Raw genomic sequence first — 18,781 nt, forward strand, 5'->3', positions numbered from 1 at the left:
GAGACCAGGAGTGAGATGCCAAAGCAGGTCACAGATTAAATAATGCAGAGGCCACCCATGCATACTGGGATGTCCAGGGCAGACAGGGTGCCCTTGGCCAGGGCACCTCAGCTCTGAGTCTTCTGCTTACCTGGGGAGTGGTAGGAATGGCATCTACCTCACAGGGTTTTGCAGGGCTGAAACAATGTAATTAATTAATGTAATTAAATAATGTAAATAAATCGTGTAATTAAATAATGCACGCAAAAGGCCTGACATAGTATTCCATAATGGTTCTTATTTTTGCCACCGTCATGGCCGCTAATTGTTAGGGAAGGTAAACTAACACTGCTTCTTAGCCTTGGGGTGCTGTGAGCAGAGCACTGTGAAGGCCTCGTTTCAAATCTCATCCTTGCTCTTTCTGGCGCTGGGACACAGCGCATATCACTCGGGGTTGGAGGGTGCACTGGTGAGTGCCTTGTGATCACAGCCAGGTCAAAGGAACAGGACCTACTGTGTATTGAGCACTTGCTATAAATCAGGAGCCAAGTTAAGCATGTTACCTGCTTTATCACATTTTAATTTATTATTAACTTTTTATCATGAAAAATGTATGCAAAAATGGCATAGTGAAGGCCTCCCTTATACTCACTACCCAGCTTCAACAACCATTGGCATTTGTTGTTGTTTTTTAATCCATTCCTCCTGCTTTTCTTCTTTTTCTCCTCCTTCCCCCTCTTTTCTGCCTTCTTTTCTTCTTCACTTCATCATTCTTAGCTGGAAAATCTAAAGCAAACTCCTGACATTGTATCAATTCACCTGTAAATACTTCAGTATGTGTTGCTACTATTTAAAATATTTTTAAACTGAAGCCAAACATCTATTATCATACCTAAAAAAGTAAGTAATAATTTTTAATATCACCTAATAACCAGTCTGTATATCATCTCATTTAATCCTTCAAGTAACCCACTGGAATTAAAAATATGATTGCTCCCATCTTTCAAATGAAAATTGGAGTGAATGAGATATTTAAGTAACTTGCACACAGTCCCCCAGCTCACATAATAGCCACGCAACACCTGCCTCTGAGCCTGGTTCATTTCTTCATGCCTTCGACAAGTATTTATTCTGCAGCTACTCTGCCCTAGCATTGTTGGAGGTACTTGGGATGCAGCAATGAGTCTCACTGCCTTGGAGTTTACAGGCTACACCCTTGCTCCCCAAAGTGTGGTCCAAGGACCAGCAGCTTGGGCATCCCCTGGGAGCTAGTTAGACATGCAGAAATACAGCCTCGGCCCAGCCTGCTGAATTGGAATCTGTATTTTAATAAGATCCAAGAGATTTGTTGCTATGCACATTGAAGTTTGAGAAGCACTGCTTAAGGCCACAGTTCTCACCCCTGGCTACCCATTAGAATCTCCTGGGATGCTTTTAAAAATACTATGCCCAGGGCCCACCCAGAAAAATGAAACCAGAACCACTGATGATGTTTACAAATTCTCTGTACGGATGGGATTGAGAATTGCCCACCTAGTATGATTGTTTTAAGGATAAATGAGCTGAGATGAAATCTCTAGCATACTACCTAGCACACAGTAGATGCTAAATTAATGCTATATATTTTTTCCCTTTGCTGTTTCAACCCTGTTCTTAGGACCCCCCACAGAGCTGTGTTCTTGGGTGGTGTGTTGTCTTTCTCTGATCCAGAGACATTCTTTGGCCACATGAGCTTCCAACTAGAGTGTTACTGTTTGCTGGGAAACCCCAGAACTGTAAACACAGGGCCTTTCCGTGGGAAATCAGGCTGCAAGACAGACATAAGCTTCTCCCCCTTCATGACCTGGTTTGCCGAGTCGGGCTGAGAGCTGCAAACAAAAATAAATAAATAAGTGAAGGCTCAGCCGTGTGTGCAAAGAGCTTTTCTTTCACTACAGCCGGATCCCAGGCCAGACGTTATCTCATCCAGCTTTCTCCCACCAGGTGACGCGGCATGGGGCAGGTGCCACCAGCTGAGGCTTAAGGGGCAGAGGCTATGGTTTGAGTCACCAGGCAGGCAGGAAGGGCTCTGACCTTGGACCTTGGGACAGAACAGCCTGGGCCTGGCCTGGCCACACTCTGTGGCCTCAGGGACAGGAATGTTTCCATGCTGGTGGCGGGATTGGCAGAATCCCATGGTGGTGGGAGTGGGCCCGTGTGAGGTCCCTGCTCTCCTCCCCTTCTGCAGACTGTCAGGATGCTCTCCATGGGGCTGTTTACAGGACTGTAAATGAGCCACAGCCCACGGGGAAGCTGGAGAGGAGTCAGAGGTCCTGCTATGAGAACCAGCGGGGGTCAGGTCTCCTGAGTAGCTAGCACTTCAGGCAGATTCTCCATTTGGCCATTCATTCAGAGGGAGGCACCATTCCCTATCCTTCGAAAATGGGGAGAATAAGGTCTGCAAATTAGGAGGGGCTTACCAGGGTCACACAGGCTGCTCTGGAGCTACCAAGGCCTGAGTTCTCTCTGAGATATGAGAGTCAGGGCCCAAACACTGCCTGGGAAAAGTCCATGCATGCTAAGTGATACCCTTGTCCTTAGACATTGGTTACTCTCAGGATGGGGCGAAATGGAGCCAGCAGGCAAAGGAAGGGGAGGGGACTTAGGCAAAACTGGGCTCTGGTCCAAACTTTGGGCCTTTTGGGACTTGGGACTTTGGGCAAGTTATTTACCTCCTATTTTCTCATGTTTTATATGGTGCACTGCCTCCAAGCTCATGGTGGGGCTTCAAGGAGTGTGAATAAGAAGATAGATTGGGAAGAGCTGCCTGGATGACAGGTGCACCCTGCAAGGGATGGTGAGTAGCCTGCACACTGCATATGCGTCATTGCCACTCCTCACCACTGTGCCCACAGCAGACATTACTAACTGATCACAGCTGTTCCTCTTACTGTGTGAGGATGTCAGCCCATCTCAGTCCACACTGCTCCAGGCAGCCACATCCAGTATAGCAGAGCTTGTGTGTGTGTGTGTGTGTGTGTGTGTGTGTGTTTTCAGACGGAGTCTTGTTGTTGCCCAGGCTGGAGTGCAGTGGCGCGACCTCAGCTCACTGCAACCTCCACCTCCCAGGTTCAAGCAATTCTCCTGCCCCAGCCTCCCGAGTAGCTGGGACTACAGGTGCGTAATTGTTTTTGTATTTTTAGTAGAGACGGGGTTTCAACGTGTTGGCCAGGTTGGTCTCGAACTTCTGACCTCAGGTGATCCACCCGCCTCGGCCTCCCAAAGTGCTGGGATTATAGGCGTGAGCCACCACACCTCGCCAGCGGAGCTTGTGTTTAAGATGAAGCCTCTTCCATCCCTACATTGCCTGTTGAGAAGCTGTTGCTCTGGAGGGAGGCATCTCCAGGAAGAGCTGGAGCTTGGGTGAAAATGGAACAGGAAATCAGGAGGGGAGTGAGGGAGGAGACCCAGGCAGGGTAAAGGGATTTTAGTACCAAGTGGACCATGGGCAGTGTCTACAGCACCTAAAAGCCCCTGGCAATGGGCAGGGTGTCCAGATAACTGATCAGAAAGAGCAGGGACCCAGAGAGGAGCCCCAGTTGGCAGAGCCACTGCCTTGCATCAGGGACTTGCCTCTGATATTGGACCATGTGCACAAAGGTTCTGTGGGGTCTGTCATGACCATTGTCACTTCTTATATAAGGGAGCTGAGGCTGAGGAAGGTCGCAGTCAAGAGCATGCAGAGCTGGCACGGGCAGCCACGTTTGTCAGACCCTTAAACCTGCCTCCTTCATTCTGCCTCTCAGGCCTCAGGCCTCTCTCCTGAGCAGGGCTGGGGTGACCTGATCCAGCCCCAGCATTCAGGAGCAGGAAGGCCAGGTACCCGCCACATGTAGTGAGCGAGGCCATTCAGGGAGGGCCTGGGCAAGAGGCTGAGGGAGAGGGAGGTGTCCTTGCTGGCACTCCTGGGATGGAAAACAGCAGGGTTCAGATGGGCACTCCAGAGCCACTTGACTTGCCAATAGGTTTGGTTTGACTAGAAAAGATATAAAACTGGGAGGTATGTGAAATTCTGCATTTCCAGCTTCTCTTGAGAATCAGGTACACTGCTGTCACTAGGCCTGCATGGTCCTGGGGACAGTGGCAGGAGCCGAATAGGAGCTTCCTTACCATATTCTTGCATTTCTGCTTTTCAATCCCTGGAGCATATGAGTTTGGAATCCTGGGAGAGAGGGCAGGGCAGGGGTGGGAGTCTCACTCTCCCCTCCCTCTCGTAATATAATCCCTGCCCCTCTGGGCCTCAGTTTGCCCATCTCTGACTGAAGCATATGGCCCCAGGAAGCTGTGAGTGTCAGGCTGCAGTCCCCAAAGCACCCACATGGGTGTCATCCAGGAGCTTGTTGGAAGCACCGGATCGCAGGTCCCTGAATCATTCTTGTTACATTTATAGAACTCGCAACCCTTGATTTTCTTGCATGAACAACAGCGAGGGTATCCTGTGACTCATCAAGTCAGCACTGAGGCCAGAGTCCAGTGTACATGCTTACCCTGGTTGTTCTGTCAAGAAGCATGAGCAGGAGAGGCCAGGCAAGGCCACTGTCAGGGAGGGAAGGGAAGCTTCCCACATGAGCGACTGTGCAGGCCTGAAATGCCACTTGGGGCCAAGGAAACCTGGCCAGGCTACATGGAGCTCCCAGTCTGGGGCAGAAGGGGCACACAACACACAGAAACACTCAGGACCATGTCCTAGGAATGAGGAGAAAGGGGGATGGAGGCTGCAGGAGGGCAAAGACAAGGGTGGTCAGGGTGGGCCTGGAGACTGGATGCCCTCTCTGGATGCAAAGTATTTCTCTCTGCTGCTCTGCCGGGGCAATCCCAAGGCCCATAGGCATTATCTCCAGGCCCCATCACAGGCAGCAGGGGGCCACAATTAAATTTAAATGCTCATCCATTTTCCCCATAAGCTCCAGCATTTTCCATCCCTTTTATGGATTTCTGAGGAATGATAAAATGCAGCTGTTTTGGCTCCTGAGCCAATGAAATAATAAAAGGTGGCCTGAGTCTCCTCCAGGGAAATCAGCTGCTTACTTATTCATTTTGACTCCAAAACTTCTATTCAGGTCTCGTAATGTACAAATGGCTTCCAAACCTGCCCCTCCATCGCTCTGGCCCTCACAACTCTTTTCTTGGTGACTTCTTTGCAGACAATCAGAAGCCTTCTAGAGAGGTGACCGTGGCCAGTTTTTATGCTTCGCTTTCCTCTTCTGAAAAAACATGGGTATTTTAACCCCAATGCCATGCAGTCAGGCCCCATGGCACGGGTGAATGAGATACTGGAGGCCATAGCCCAGCACGACGCCTGGCACATAGCAGGCACCCAGCAATGCTGCTTGCCTGCCTTTAGATTTCCTGGGGGTTAAAAATTCATATAAAGCAAACTGCCTGGCTGCTGTTCTTGCTGTGCCCCAGATGTTGCTGTTTTATTTGCCAGGAAAACAGGCCTTGCCTTCACAGGCACAATATTTCTCAGGCCCATAGGTTCATTTAGGCCTCATCGTAACCTTGAGACATTAAGAGATTTCACCACGGCCAGGGGCAGTGGCTCGCGCCTGTAATCCAAGCATTTTGGGAGGCCAAGCCGGGTGCATCACTTGAGGTCAGGAGTTCAAGTCCAGCCTGGCCAATATAGTGAAACCTCGTCTCTATTAAAAATAAAAAAAAAATTAGCCGGGTGTGGGGATGCACACCTGTTATCCCAGCTACTCGTGAGGCTGAGGCAGGAGAATCACTTGAACCCAGGAAGCGGAGGTTGCAGTGAGTAGAGGTCACACCACTGCACTCCCACCTAGGTGACCGAACAAGACTGTCTCAAAACAAACAAACAAACAAACAAACAAACAAAGAGTCCACAACAGAATGGTGACGCCCAGAGAGCCAGAGGGTCATACTTCAGGTTACGTCATAAGCGTGGGTTAGCTCCAGCATTTGAAACCAGTGCAGGGACCCTGGGCCAGGACTTTGCCACCATACCGTTAGTCCTCCGGAGGGAGCTTTGCTTCAGAAGGCCTGGAAGCGCTTGTTCACTCTTTGCTTCCCGACCCAGTTTTCTTCATCTCACCAGGAGATGCCTAAAACCACAGAAGTATTCAGGAGAGCAGAGAGGCAGCCTGGAGTGCATACACCATCCTCCCGTATTTCCCCAACAGCCTCGCTCCTCACCCCAGCTCCCTCACAAGCTCGCACACGCAAGAGTGATGTGATGCCTGCCCCTGCAGGTGCTTCAGTCTGCATGGAGAGCACGTGGCATGGCCGAGCACCAGGTGTAGGAGGCGATCTCTAACCCAGACGGTTCTTGTCATCATCAGTCGCTTAGGCCAAAAACCTGTTTCTGCGTTTCTATTCTGTATCTAGCACTAGAATTGCATGGGGTGGGCTGAATTATGTCCCCCCAAAAGATACGCCTAAGTCCTAACACCCAGTACCTGTAAATGTGAATTACTCCCTTATTTGGAAATAGGCACTTTGCCGAAGCAATTAAGTTAAGAATCTTGAGATGAGATCATCCTAGATGGAGGGTAGGCCCTAAACCTAATGCCTGGTGTCCTTATAAGGAGAGAGAGCTTCGAGACACAGAAAGGCATGGGAAAGCCGCAAGAAGATGGAGGGAGAGATTGGAGTGATGTGTCTACGGCCAAGGGATGCCAAGGATCGCCACCGTCAGAAGCGGGAAAGGGAGCAAGAATTCTCCCTGGAGTCTCTGGAGGGAGTGGAGCCCTGTGCTTAGATTTTAAAATCTTGATTGTGGACTTCTGGCTTCTAGACCTATGAGAGAATACATTTCTGTTGTTTTAAGCTACTAAGTTTGTGGTTATTTGTTACAACAGTCCTAGAAAATTCATACACTGCATAAAGAATAAAACATTTAAAGAGACTATCCAAGTGCTTGAGATGTTTACAGTGTGGCCTATTTCCTCAGCCTTCTCCTTCCCACCTCCCACCTGCTTTTGACTTCAGATGTTTTCAGAGATGTTTCCAGAGCTGAGTTTCGCACCATCCCTTCCAGTATACAGGGAGAGAGGAGTCAGGGGAGCTGATGCCTCCAGCCCAAGGGGTGCTGGTTGCAGAAGCACAAAGCCTTCCCCTGGACTGAGATATCCAGGGGGACTTTCTGGCAGAGGCAGGTGGGTTTGGCTCCATTAAGCTGGCAAGGGGAAGCCCCGGATGAGTCTTGAGCAGGGGAGCAATGAGGCGCTCTGGGCAGTGTGCTGTAACCATAGGTGGAGGTGGGACTGGGAGAGGGGTGCCAGGGCAGAGCAATACATTATGGAGAGGTGAGGAAGGCCCAGCTGGGCATGGTGGACTTGGGGAGCAGGACGAGGGGGAAAGTCAGCTGGAAGATGTGGTGCAAAGTGCTTTGTGACCAAAGCATAAAGGGTGGAGGGGAGAGCTCAGGAGTGTGGGCATGGCTCCTGCGTGGAGCCCAGGAGAACCCCCATGATGCTTGAGTGTATCTTTTTTTTTTTTTTGTGGTGGGGCTGAAGGAAAGAACGAAAGACTTAGTCTGCCAGGAGCCTTCCCTGGCCAGAAATATTCCTAGACGACCCCACATATACCACAGGCATACATGCACACATGCAGAGATTCAGGTACACGTACACAACCACACACACACACAGAGAAATGCACAGACCAAGTGGCCAGGGACACACGCACACACAGAAAGGCACAGGGGCAAGTACACACAGGAGCACACACGTGCAGTGGCACGTGCACCGACACACAGACGTACAGAGGAGCTGTGCCCCTAGTCCTCCCCGCCGCCTCCCACTGCCTTTCATTCACTCTCTCCCACCCCCTACAGTCACCTTTGACACAAGTTCACTTGGATTCCCCACTAACAGGGAGGGTGGGACCCAGTCCTAGCCAGGGGTGGTGAGGGAGAGACAAGAGCAGAAGTCCAGGCACACAGGGGAGTTCCTACCTCTCTGTCAAAGGCAATAGCAGAGCTGCACACACATGTGGGCAGGAACCCACCGACACTCAGGGACAGATGCCCAGAGACTGAGCTCCAGACCCAGCAAGAAACTGAGATTCCAGAGTCACATCATGATGCAGACAGAAAGTCAGACAGGAAAAGATACTCAGGTACACACAGACACACACAGATCCACACTCAGACACACATACAGCATGCACACAGTACAGCATGCACACAGTACAGCATGCACACAGTACAGCACACACACCCACAGACACACAGCAACATCCCCTCCCAGACTCAAAAGACACATACATCCACACAGGCGCGCGTGCACACACACACACACACACACACACCAGCATGCACGCAGACGCACACACCCCCCCGACAGAAAGAGATACACGCAGAGGGAGACACTCTGACACCCAGACACATACACGCAAAAATACACAGACACACTGCCAGGTCGACACAGAGGCAGAGCCAGGGAGACAAAGAGGCTTTGAGCGTGGCCGGTCTGCCCCCAGAACCCAGACATCCTGGCTTTGCAGTCCCCCTAGGAACCCTCCGAAACGCCAGGAGAAATTCCTGGGATATTAGCTAAATTTCAGACACAAACATTCCCGTCTCCCTCTCCAGATGTAATGCTCATGAAAGCTTGCACAGCCGCCCTCAGCTGCCCCCACCCCTGGCTCCTAGGAATGCTGCCTGTGGGCTCCAGGAAAGGGGTGGTCCCAAGACCTGAAGTGACCACACTGGGCAGGGTACAGGGGGCTGCTCTGGGGAGATTCCAGCAGATGGGAAGGGTCAGGCAGAGAGGAGCACTCCCTGTTGCAGGGTGGCGACGCCACCCAAAGCCTGGGCTGACCAGGCCCTGGGGAGCAGTGAGAGGGCTGGAGACTGAAGTCAGAAACCCTGAGTTGGAATGCAGCGCCTGGCAGGAAGGCATGGTTCATCACAGGGATCCTTGCCAGGGAATGGGCCTTGCTCACCTCCCTGCCCTCAGGGCCACCTGGCAGCAGCAGGAGTGTTGAGGGCCTTCCCACCACAGGGCTTTTGCACACTCTATTCCCTCTCCCTGAAATGCTCTTCTCTTGACTCTGTCTCAGCCTCAGACAAGTGTCTCCACCCACCTAGGCCTCTTGTTATTTTCTCTTAAAAACACCTTCTTCTTCTTCTTTTTCATAGAGTATGTAGGTACTTCTTGATTTGCTTCTGAGCTAGACCAGACATTCCATGAGGATAGAGACCTGCTTATGACAGTCAGAGCTTAGCAAGTAGCAAGTGCTCGGCAAAGCCACACATGCCATTTAAACATCCTCCGGACTTCAGTTTCCATATCTATGAAATGGGTTGAAACTGCATCTCTCTCGCAAGGTTCTTATGAGAAGAAAATGAGATGATGAATGTGGAAAGGGCTTTGGCGAACATCTTCTCACCTTATGTGAGGGCTGTGTGGTCTTCTTAGATCCTTGATAAGGTTAGAGGCCAGCCTAGATTGAGACACAGACGGTGCTCTGTAAACATGTGCCTCGAGGTGCTTGGTTGCCTAAGCAGTATGTTTTTGGAAGTGCCATGAAGTGTCCTAACTGATGATTCCTGGAATTCCACTGTTAGTACCACAAATCTGTGTCAACTCAAATCATTAGAGCATTAATGATTCACCATCAAAGTCAAGAGGTGGCCAGCTAGAGCTTTTCCTGAGTCACAAATGGCCCAGAAATCTGGGTGTTTTCACATCCAGATCAGGTAAACAGCCATGTGTCCCAGCATCTGGGACCTCAGAGCCACAGAGGTGCATTGGCTCTGTGGGCCATCCCAGGATACGTTGAAATTCACACTCCCCATCTGCTCCATCTACTAACCCATTCCATTTCTCTCTTCACATAGGAGGACACTCCGGCTTCTTGCAGAGGACAGCAGCTGCCAGGCAGCTTTGCCTCTTGTGAGAAGAGTGGCCATGGGTGAGTTATTTAACATCTGTGAGCTTCAGTTTCCCCCTACATCCTCTACCCCACACTTCTTCCTTGAGAAGAAAGTGGCTCAGCATATGTGCAGATTCCTGACAGTGTTCCTGCTAGCAGCCCCTCAGCAAACGGTGGTAGTGAAGCTCACTACCACGACGATGAGGTGGGGAGCTTCCAAAACGATGATGGCATGCAGGTTTGTTGCCCTCGGCAGAGGCTGCTGGGTCTAAGATCTAGGCCTGCCTGTCTCCCAGCTCGGACAATGCCTGCTTTGCAAGAGGCAGCTCGTTATGTGGGAGATGTATGTCCTGTCGTAAAGTGTTTAATATTTTAGCTCCTAATTGCATTACCAGAGACAGACAGCTGTTTATCCTCATCACTCTCCCATCGTTGTCTTTGGCAGGACCCACTGGGCTGCTCCAGGTGTTTCCTCGCCTACTCTTCTGAAAATCCAGGGCGGTCATGCAGGCTCCTCCAGGCTGCTCGGTGTGGTCAGGCCGTGAGTGGTTCCAGCAGGCGGGGGCCTATGTCGGTGCCGCAGGGGGTGCAAGTTAACCCGCATTCCATTGCAGGGGTGCAAGTCAACCCGCATTCCATCGCCTCCTCCTATCTGCCCGCAGCAGCCTTCTTGTTTATTAGGCATCACCCTGGCAATCAATTCATCTGATCTTCACAGTAGCCCTGCAAGGTAGGCACTGTTACTATTGACCCCATGATACAGAGGAGGGAATTGTTGCTGGGGGAGGCTGTGTCCTTCTTTCATTCATTCGCTTATTCATTCATTCAGCAATATTTTTTGGTAGGAGCAGCATTGTGGAAGGAACTAGGGATATTAAAAGGAATAAGATCCAGCCCGTCACCCTCAGGGACCCCACAGCCTCACACAGATGGAAGTTGACAGTGGAGCCTCTGCCCCTCCAGGTAGTTTCCACTGCTGGCCAAGTGGTCTTTTTGAGACACAGATCAACCTCAAGTCCAGACCTTGTGGATGGATTGCCCTCCCCAGATTTTAAACTTTCTAGTTAAATTATTGTCTAATCCCAGCCTCCTTCCACCTTGCTCCACCACACAAGCCACCCCAAGCCTCCTGCTTGACACCCACCCCTCATGTGACCGACTGCTCCTTACTTTCCCTTCCAGCCGCCTGTCCTCCCTGGTGCTACAATCCTGATGTTGGTGGGTGGTGGGAAGAAGACTCTTGTATCATGGCCCCTGCCTAGCCCTAGTGTAGATCAATCGTGATAATTCAAATCCCCTTTGCCAGATACTCCCTTAGCCTTCCTCACAGCCAGGGGTGGCAGGTCCAATAACTGAGTCAGTGAGAACCAGGGAAGGTTCTCTGAGGCCTTAGGGGACAGAAGGGGATAGAGAGTTTCCTTGAGTCTTGCCTTTGCCCTTCATCCTGTCTGACCTCGGTTGCGTACAGATGAGATGCTTGGAGCTGTAGCAGCCATTTTTTGACCATGTGGCAACAAACAAAGGGCTAAAAGCCAGGACATGGAGGGAGACCAAGTGGACACGAGGGCTGAGCCTGGGTGTCTGCTGGGGGTCGTTGGGCCTCTGAACGATCCTGGGCCACACTGCGCTGGAGTTTCTGTAGGTGGAGAGCACACGGCCTTCTGCCTCTGCACTCCCTCTGGCCTCTGCAGTGTGCACCAAATGCTTCCTGATGGTACCCGAGCTGGGCCCCTGCATCTCACTACAGTGCCCTGGTTTTGCTTTGTGAGCTGCTTCTCCTTTTTTAAGGCCTAACCCAAAGTCCCTTTCCAAGAAGTTTCCTTTGACTTCACCTCATCCCCCCTTGACCACAGGGTTGGTCATCCACTCCTTTGCATACCCACAGCACACTGTGCACGGTCCTTTGTAGCCCCCACTACACTGATTTGTAATACTCCATTTTCCTGATCTGTCTGTAGACACACTGGGAGGTTCTGGCCTGTGGAGGTGCTCGTTGAGGTTTGAGCGAGGGAGATGACAAAGAAGTGAATGCAGGAACCATCACTGGCAACGCGAGCAAAGGCCCTCCATTCAGTCCTTATGTCACTGAATCTTCCCAGGGGCCCTGTGAACCATGACTGATGCTCACCCTCATTTGCAGGTGAGGAAACTGAGGTCAGAGAGTACAGGGTTAGGTCTTTCCAGCATTTGGTCTTTCCAAGTTGAAGGGAAGCCTTTGGGCCACACGGTAGGCAGGCTGGCTCCAGCCCTGCTGCCCTGCCTGACTCCCAGGCCCTGCAGGGCCTCTTCCCGCTGTGGGCAAGGCTGCCTGCGATCAGGCGATTTGCAGGGCGGTGGGTGGCAGAGCCAGGTGCTCGGCCTGAGGCAGCAAACAGACCTTGCTTGTCCTGGCACAGCTGCCCCGGGGAAGGGTTCAGAGGCCATTTTATCCACACAGATGGGGCTGGGGCCCATCAAAAAATAAGACCCAAGCAAGGCCTGCCGGGGGATGAAGTCATGTGGAAAAACACTCAAGTCAGAACAAAACTGTCTTTCTGAAAACGAATTCATCACGTTGCCAGAAGCGTCGGATCACTCTGCCTCTCACCTCTTCCAGCCCGCCCACAGGAGCGGGGAAGACCAGTTCCTCGGGTCTGGTTACATCATTTAAGCAAAAATAAGTGTTACAGAGACCCACCCAGGAGGTGCTGGGGAGCCAGTGGCTCCATCCTCCCCCACGGCCCTGGCCTCCTCTGACCCACCAGGCTGGGAAGGCCTGGAGAGCAGGCTTGGGCTTTCTCCAGCTCTGTGTGCCCAGTGTCAAGCGCAGAAACAAAGCTCAGCTTCCTTTTGTCAGAGACCAGAAAAATAAAATAAAATAAAATAAAATAAAATAAAATAAATTAAAATAAAATAAGATAAAATAAAAAACAATCAGTGAATGCATACATTCATGCATTCAGCAAATTCTGCTCCTTCTGCCAGGCACTGTGCTGGCGTTGGAGATACGCTTGCAGCAAGAAGAAACAAAAGATTGAAGGAGTGAAGGAATAAATTCCTCACTAGGGTGACAAGGCACAACAGAGCAGGATGGGCCCCAGAGAGGTGTAAAGAAAGCTGAGTTCCATTTCTTATTCCAGTGATATGTTTCTACTCAACAGAATTGTCTTGAGCAGAAGATCCTGGGAACATGGTGGCCACCTAGGGATTTAGGGAAGCCACTCTAGCACTCTGGCATTGATTGTCCTGGCAGGAGACAGATGACATCAGTTACTGGAGTTCCCGGTTACAATGGAGATACGGCCAAGGTGATGTGGGGCATGGGGGAAGAGGTGCTGGGTGGGCTGGCCAAGAAGGTGGACCTTGGAGAAGAACATACCAGGCTGTCCAGGAAATGTGGGGAAGCTTTGGAGGTGGCATGGAGCTTGGAAAAGGGCAGACAATACCTTATATAGGAATCACAGGGAGCTTGAAGTAAGCAGCAAGAGATGGGGTTGGTGAGGCAGTCTGGGGGCAGGCGAAGGGGAGAGTGGGCTTCGCTTTATGGGGAATAGGGAGCTATTGGAGGGCTGAAGAAGTAGAGTGTCCAGCTCAGGAGTGTATTTCAGAAAAGCTGCTCTAGCCTGGAGGACAGTTTGCCTGTAACAAAGAGGTCTATTAAGAGGCCCTTGGACCACCCCAGGGTCTAGGAGTAGAGCACTGGCAAAGGGGTTGAGAATAAGAGAAAGGATAGATAGAAATGCCCATCACTGAGGGAACTTGGAGACCTGCTGGATGAGGGGACAAATGGAATATAAGGTTATGAGTTAAAATTGTGACTCTAAGGCAATGACAAAGAAACTTAAAATAATGGTGGCCTGAAGAAGTAAAAGCCCAGGTACCTGGTCCCAGGCTGGTCTAGTAGCTCCACAAACATCAGAGCCCGATTCCTCCCACCTTTTTAGTGATACCCAGCCTTGAACATGTGGCCCAGAACGGCTGTTCCAACTCGCATTGTCACATCTGAAATCCACTTAGTGGAATGAAGGAAAAGAGGGAGGGGGGCGCACTCATTCATCTCAAAGATATGACTTTGAATTCCACACATCTCTGCTCACATTCCATTGGTAGAGCTTAGAGGCAAGACCATACATAGCTGTAAGGGATGCTGGAAATGGCAGGCTGCCAAGTGCCCGGCTAAACATTCTTCCATTGTGGAACGTGGTGGAGGATGGAGCTGTGGAGGGACAACTAGGGAGGTTGTGGAAGCCCAATGGCCACTCTGAGCTTGATATTTCTCATTTACAAAACACATTCCATGAATAGTCACACTGCTTTTTTACCAAATAAATATTAAATATGATCCCTTCTCTGTCAACCACACGCTATGTTTTCCTGGCAAGTCAGATGCCCCTATTTGGAGACAGCTTTCCCAGCCATTGAAGGAGACATTGGAAAATATCCTCAACATGGACTTTACGGGGCTTACAGAGTGGGCTCTCAGGGTCTGTGAATTCCATATAATTATATGCTCAATTTGGGGCATACAGTTTTCTTGAGAGAGAGTTTATGGCTTTATGTTTACACGTTTAGCATACAGATTTATGACGGGGCTTACCTTTACTGGGGTTACCCTCAAAAGTTGAAAACAGAATGAAAAAATTGCTCAAGGCCCTCACCACTGATGGTCTATGATTCCTTTGCACCCGCTTTGCAGGGTACACTTGGAAAGGAGGGCAGAGAAAAGAAAAAGGCAACTGAAGGGCTGCGGGTGGTTGCATAACATGGCTTTGATTCATCTGACAGTCCCCCCTGGATGTGGGTGTGGCCCACTGTCACCAGGCCTTCCCCTGAGTCCCTGCCCTGGCTGAGCTGGGATTTGGCTGGGGGCATGCCTGGCACACTCTGCCTCAGGTCTCCCCTGCAGTCCCCAAAGCTCCCTGCCAGAAGCCAGTTAGGATTTCAGAGACACAAGCGAGCTGCTGTGTTTGGCCTGCCAGGTGAAAAGAACAGAGCCTGCATTAAGCAGACGCTCCTCTCGTATCGGCTTCCCTCACCCGCGATGTCTCCAACTGGGAGCAAACCTGTCTCCCTCTCTGGAGCCAGGGATTTGATACTGTCGTGAATGGAGGTTTTCATCCCCCAGCGAGTCGTCTGCCCTCCATGGCGCCTGCTGTCAGTGCCAGGCTTGGCATGGGAGGCCCCAGCTGCGGGAAGAGTGGGCGGATAGGGAAGCGCTGGGCTCAGTGGCTCCCCCACCACCTAGACTTAGTGAAGGCAGAAGAGGCATCATGGCCAAGGAGAAGGAGCGAGAAGGTGGGCACTCCTGAGTGATCACCAGGCAGGATGGGCTCTGATGGACTGGTGGTTTGTACTAAGTGCAGATTTCTCCAGAGCCCACAGATGAGCAGGACTCCTGGGAGTAGACTTGCTGTCTGCAATAAAGATGGTACAAATAAAGCTGAAAACAAGGATTTTACTGAGAGGGGAATGGGGCAAGAGAACAGCAATGTGGTGCCAAACAACTGAGAGCAGGGATGAGCATCTTGGAACATGGAGTGCTGGTGAGCAAGAGGAGCCAGCCAGGACCAGACAGACCAGCCCTAGGCACCACCTGTGAGCCAGGTTGGGAGTAAAGGAAAGCTGGAGAAGAGCAGGGATGGGCTGCAGTGGAAGCCCCGGCATGGGGTTCTGGTGGTAGCAAGTGGCACCTTCAGCCCGAGAGAGCTAGGCCAGCCAGAGAGGCCAGGGCTGGGTGGTGGAGGTGGCCCCATGGCAGGCCAGGGAGCCCTTACCCACCCTGTGCATCTTACGTCTGCCCTGCGCATCTTACATCTGCAGGCCCTCTTGCCTCGTCCCTCTGTTTGTCCCCTGCCCTGCATATTCACTCAGCACAGGCAGGGCACTTTGTTCTCATAGCCTTTGACTGTGACTGCAGGTGTGGGACCAAGGACAGTGGCCAAAGAAAAACAAAGGGAAAGAAGGGAACGGCTGTGATTTCTAAGAACAGCGCCTGCAAGCCTGCATCCTGGCTGTGAAGCACACACTTGTGCGTTTTCTGGTGGAGGCCTCACAAGCCTGCGTGTTAGGGCCAGCTCTCATAAATATCACCAGGCTGAGGACAGTTTCACAGCAGCATCACTTAGCAGGACGCCGCGTGGTGCTAGTCCCTGGGCTGGACATGCTGGAGACAGAGATGAGCAAAACCCTTTCTCTGGCCTCAGAAAGCTCACAGTCTGGTCAGGGTGGGATTGGTATTTGGTGAGAGGTTTCTGAAGGTCAGGGTCACTGCAGCTGGGGCCTACCATATATCACTCAAGTCCCATCCTCATAACATTCCTGGAAGGGGCCGGATCCCTCACTGGAGGAAACAGAGGCTCAGAGATGCTAGGTAAACTGCTCCAGACCACACAGCTGGGTCTTGTGGGGATACATTTTGAATTCCTGTTCTGTCTAACTCAATGTTTGCTTGTTTCTTGGGGAAGAACCCCGCTTTTTTCTCTGGGAGGGCTGCTGCAGAAGGTCACTGGGGTGGTTTGAGGCCTGAGGGCAGGCCCGGTCACAGACCCTTCAAATGATTGCTAAAGCACATGCCACTCAGGGACTCCTGGTTAGATGAACAGAAGACAAAAGGAGCCTCCACTAGACGGCCACTCGTGCAGGTCCAGATGCCAAGCTCTGGGGAGCATTCGAAGGCAAGTGGGTCAGGCACTGCCCTGTCCCCAAGGAGCTCACAGACCAGTGGGAAACTGATGACAAGTGTGTTAAGACCCACTCCACAGGCACCGAGCCAGGCAAATCTCTGCCACGCCCATTGCAGGATGAACTGAGGTGAGAACCAGGACTTCTCAGATCCTCAGTTTCTTTATCTGTAAAATGCAGATACTAGAACCTAACTCATCACAGTGTTGCAAAACAATGTGTAGGAGGCACAAGGCTCAACACAAAGCAGGAGCTCGGCAGTAATAGTAATCATGACTCTTATTACCGCTCCAGCCAGAGTTCAGCAGCAGGGAAGAGCAGGTAAATGTGAGGTGTAAGGAAAGCACAAAGAACGTGCTATGAGGATTCATGGGTGGGAAGGGGGCAGGGGCGGAGCGTGAAAAAGCCTCCAGAGGCTCCTGTTTGTTCATCATTTCCTTCCCTCCCTCCCTCCCTTCTTTTCTTCCTTCCTTCCTTCCTCTCTTTCTTTCTTTCTTTCTTTCTTTCTTTCTTTCTTTCTTTCTTTCTTTCTTTCTTTCTTTCTTTCTTTCTTTCTTTCTTTCTCTTTCTTTCTTTTCTTTTCTTTTCTTTCTTTCTTTCTTTCTTTTTCTTTCTTTCTTTTTTCTTTCTCTTTCTTTCTTTCCTCTTTCTTTTTCTTTCTTTCTCCCTCCTTCCTTACTTCCTTCCTCCCTCCCTCCCTTCCCCCTCCCTCCCTTCCTTTCTTCCTTCCTTCCTCTCTTTCTTTCCTTTCCTTTTCCTTTCCTTCCTCCTTTCTTTCCTTTCCTTTTCCTTCCTTCCTTCCTTTCTATCCTTCCTTCCTTTCTTTCTTTCTTTCTCTCTTTCTTTCGTTGTCTCTCCTTCCTTCCTTCCTTCCTTCCTTCCTTCCTTCCTTCCTTTCTTGCTTGCTTGCTTGCTTGCTTTCTTTCTCTCTCTCTCTCTTTCTTTCTTTCTCTCTCTCTCTTTCTTTCCTTGTCTCTCCTTCCTTCCTTTCTTCCTTCATTCCTTCCTCCCTCCCTTCCTTCCTCTCTCTCTCTCTCTCTCTCTCTCTCTCTTTCTCTCTTTCTTTCACAGGGTCTTAAGGGTCTTGCTCTGTTGCCCAGGCTGGACTGCAGTGGTGAGATCATAGCTCACTGCAGCCTCAACCTCCTGGGCTCAAATGATCCTCCCACCTCAGCCTCCCCAGTAGCTGGGACTATAGGCATGCACCATCACACCTGGCTAATTGCTGTATTTTTGGTAGAGATAGGGTCTCACCATGTTGCCCAGGGTGGTCTTGAACTCCTAGGCTCATGCAATTCTCTCACCTTGACCTCCCAAAGTGCTGGGATTACAGATGTGAGCCCCACACCCAGCCCATTTACACTGTTTATTTTTCTCATGCTCTTGTTTGCGGCCCTTTACGCTTATTCCAGGGCATGCAGTCAGCACCCAGTGACTATCTATGGAATGAGCGAACCAAGGAATGATATCTCCAGCTCCAGTGTTCCAAAGTTTCAGATGTGGCTCTGTTTCATCCCCATCCTGGCTGCTGTGGTTCAGAGAACTTGGGTGGCGGACTCACTGCCAGCAGTGGGGAGCAGTCCCTGCCCCACGTTGGCCCAGACTCGAGGTCCCAGAGTAAGCACTTCTTGCTCCAAGCCACCTTCTAGAGAGATGGGAGAAAGGACAGGGAAGCTAGGAGTTTCTACCACCATCTGAGGCACTGTGGATGGAGAGAGCCGCTGGAGAGACAGGAGTGCAAGGGCCTGGCATGGCTCTTCAGCTCTGGAGATGTGGAACAGGCCACTTGCCTCTCAGAGGTGCTGTGGCAGAGCCTACCTCCTTGGCCGTCTCAGAAGTTTGCCTTATGTCTAAAGCTTCCTGGGCCTGCAGCACAGGGTGCCAGTTTTGCCTATGGGGCAGCCAGCCCTCTACCAATGAGGTTAGAGTTGGTGGTGTACACCCCATTCCTCAGTGAGTGAGCCTGAGACCTGTCCTCCGCCAGCCTTGCAGACAGTCCCGAGGGGGAGTGAAATATAAAGATGATCTATTTACGAATACATCCTTTACTTGCTTGCCTTTGTTCACTGTCTTGATACGGGTGTTCCCACAGTGCCTCCACGGCTTCCTGCCTCCTGTGTTCTTGGCTCCTTCTTAGCCTGGCTGCCTGGCCCTCACCCCGAGCCTGGGGAGAAGTCAGGACTTTTCACTTGCCAGCCCTGGGTTATACGATGATCTTCTGTCCCCATGATTCAGCCTTTTGTCTGACAGGAGGACC

The 18,781-nt window shown here is 51.1% G+C and overlaps 1 long non-coding RNA gene across 1 annotated transcript; it reads left to right on the forward strand.

Moving 5' to 3' along the window:
• Window positions 1-1,904: 1,904 nt before the first annotated feature.
• LOC123575573 (uncharacterized) lies at window positions 1,905-14,097 on the forward strand. Its single transcript, XR_006700885.2, has 5 exons — window positions 1,905-2,815; window positions 9,830-9,903; window positions 10,310-10,594; window positions 11,823-12,004; window positions 13,005-14,097. It is a non-coding gene; the product is annotated as an uncharacterized lncRNA (long non-coding RNA).
• Window positions 14,098-18,781: the final 4,684 nt, after the last annotated feature.

The sequence above is a fragment of the Macaca fascicularis genome, chromosome 9 (genome assembly GCF_037993035.2).
Source record: "Macaca fascicularis isolate 582-1 chromosome 9, T2T-MFA8v1.1".
Taxonomy (NCBI): Eukaryota; Metazoa; Chordata; class Mammalia; order Primates; family Cercopithecidae; genus Macaca; species Macaca fascicularis.